This window comes from Daphnia carinata, chromosome 6, assembly GCF_022539665.2.
Source record: "Daphnia carinata strain CSIRO-1 chromosome 6, CSIRO_AGI_Dcar_HiC_V3, whole genome shotgun sequence".
NCBI lineage: Eukaryota > Metazoa > Arthropoda > Branchiopoda > Diplostraca > Daphniidae > Daphnia > Daphnia carinata.
In genome coordinates, this window is record NC_081336.1 from 10,550,146 (window position 1) to 10,552,856 (window position 2,711).

At 38.1% G+C, this 2,711-nt stretch overlaps 1 long non-coding RNA gene across 4 annotated transcripts; it reads left to right on the plus strand.

Moving 5' to 3' along the window:
• Positions 1–949: 949 nt before the first annotated feature.
• LOC130685807 (uncharacterized) lies at positions 950–2,711 on the plus strand. 4 transcript variants are annotated; one of them, XR_009421129.1, is made up of 6 exons: positions 950–1,088; positions 1,161–1,309; positions 1,374–1,835; positions 1,917–2,042; positions 2,098–2,361; positions 2,425–2,711. It is a non-coding gene; the product is annotated as an uncharacterized LOC130685807 (long non-coding RNA). The 4 variants fall into 4 exon arrangements; XR_009421130.1 differs by having other exon boundaries at positions 1,374–1,664; positions 1,717–2,042; XR_009421131.1 differs by having other exon boundaries at positions 1,374–1,664; positions 1,737–2,042.

Genomic DNA, 2,711 nt, shown 5'->3' on the forward strand with positions numbered 1-2,711 from the left:
CAAAACGCAGATTTTCAAGAACAAACTGAAGAGTAAACATTTTTTTGTCAAAAGCAAGAAACGAACTAAAGACGGAAGGCAGCAGTTGAATTTCTTATGCATCATAACGTCGTAGTTTACCTTTTTTCACACCTTTAGGTGTGAAATGCTAATTATAGTCGTCCTTATTACGTTTGTAGTGCTAGAAAATTCCTTTTCGATAAAAGCACATTTCATTGTATGCTTGACTTCTATTGTAGTCGTTCTTCTACCTCTCCAAAGCGACCACGCTTTACCGTATGCCTGTCTTCTACTATAGTTGTCCCTTCACCTCTATAATGCGACCGCGCGCTTTTGTACGATTGACCTTTACTGTAGTTGTCCCTTCACCGTACTAAAGCGACCTCGCTCTATCGTATGCTTTTTTATTACTATAGTTACTCACTCTCTATTAGCCTTGGGGTTATTTTGAAAATTACGGGTATCTTTTCCTAATATTTTGTTCATGCCCGTGTTTACCTTTTTAATGATTGTTAGTACAGTCGGGTCGCCTGTCTTGAAGAAGGGGGACCTGTCGCGAGGGAAAGATAGCATTGTGATTGCCATTTCTGGAAAGGGGCGTCAGCCAACATTTAATTGTTTGCAGCACAGTTTCCCTTGAAAAGAGGCGCTACGACACGCCAATAATTAGTAAAATGTGGCATTCCCTAGAATTCGTTCAACCCTAGAGATAGGGCGTATATCCTTCACGAGGGTATAAAAGCCCATACATTTTTTACCCTAAGTTAGTTCTTGTTAGTTCCTGATAGATCTTAAGTCCTACTCAAGTTCTCAAGTAAGTTCTCTTCACGTTCCTGTATTTCAGTCAAGTAAAGGGTAGTTATTCCTCCTTTCTGTTATGCATTGTATTTTCCCCTTTTAATTCAATACAATTCATTAAGTAAAGTCCAGTGTGACAATATCACGGCAGCCGAACGTGGCAGACCTTTATTTTTGTAGGTGAAATCCAAGGGAGGAACTGCAAATGCTCGGCGCCATCTTGTACGAACGATGTGGTCTGGCGGACACCTTACCAAGGTGACCATGCATTACCTTCGAGTGTATTTAAGGTATACCATTTACTTGCTTTGTAAAAGCTAGGTTTTTAACTTGTGCATCGTAACGATTTTGAATTGGGTAAGTTGCAAGTCGGTAGATTTGCTCTGCAGTTTCCCGGATACCAGCACCCTGCTTCGCGAGAACTACTCTACGTTGTTCTGGGGGGGCTTAGACGAACATCTGAATCCGATTTTGAAGAAGTCTTGCATCGATGGACACTGACAAAATATAGGTGAAATAGCTACAAATTTTTATTAGCAAGGTTCACTTGTGTTCCAACTCATTTTATTTTTCAGGAAGCTGCACATGAATGTTGGGTATTTTATCATAAGTAGAATACAGATAGATTCTGTAGTAGTAGATCTCTTTAGTTGGGTATTGAAATTGGCTTTGGTTTGTATGGGGTCTGATGAGGTCTCAGTTGCATTTGATCCTACTTGTTATTTATCACTGCCAATGCCAGTCGAAAAGGAAGTACCAGTTGACCTGTATCTGGCTAACATGGACCTTTTAGCAGAAATTTTTCTGCTTTCAAGGGATTCAAAGAGTTTGTAGAATATTATGTCTCTAGGATTCCACAGTTTTAGGTAATTCAATTGACAAGAAATTTACACTGATTTTTGTTTTATTTTTCTAAAGGCAGATTCTTAATTATAAAGGATTGGGAAAGAAAATTGACGGAGGCTCAGTGCCAAAAAAATTATGGTAGTTGGAATGATTACCGAAGCTCTTCGGATTCGTTTATTTCACTCGTTATGGTATTTAAAGAAAATAAACGTGTACCTGTGCCCCTTTGTATCTGTGACCCGATTTCCTCTTCACTTGCGATAATTCTGCAGCGGGTCATGCAGATACTGTGATCAGCAGAAAAAGTTGGAAGTGCGCTGCCCGGAAAGCAAATCTGGGGTAAAAGAAAAAAACTTATTCCAACTAGTAAGCCATTCCCAAATTCAACCAACAAAAAGGTACACAGTGAGATTTGCTTAACAATTATGTTTCTTTAATTGATTTTAAAATTAGGAAAAGGTGGAAGGAAAAACTTCGTTCTCTGGTAGTGTTTTAGTTAAAATCCTTTTTGTGCAAATTCATTTTTGAAATTGTTTACCTCATTTTCGAATGGTTCCGTTCACATTTGTTGTTCATGTGAGATTTTATGTTTACCAGTTACTGCATTATATTGACCACTATTGCAAGATGTTTGTTTAGGAATAACTACTGTTTTGTTTATCTGGAATGTTGTGTGGGAGTCCATCAGGAATTGCTGGTCTGCAGTAAATTTGTCAGGTATATGTTAGCTTTCATCAGCAAAACGTTATGCACTAATTGTGTTTGGTTTTCGTGGTATAGGCTAGGTGATGAAGATCAATGAATCAGAAAATGTTTTGCATGGGTGGTGAATGTTCTGACAGTTTTAACAGTTGTGATGTGGTGTATTTCACTTCCACGCATCATGGTGTTTTTATCTATCAGTTGAATTGTAAGGTTAATTTTCTGTTCGTGTAACCTCATTTCCTCTTGAATCATATAGTAGAAATTGGTGACCTGAAACAATGAACATGGAAAAATCACCTGTGCCAACGTTGACGATGTTTGATTGATGAAGTGCTGGAAACTAAAATTAATTTTCTTTACAA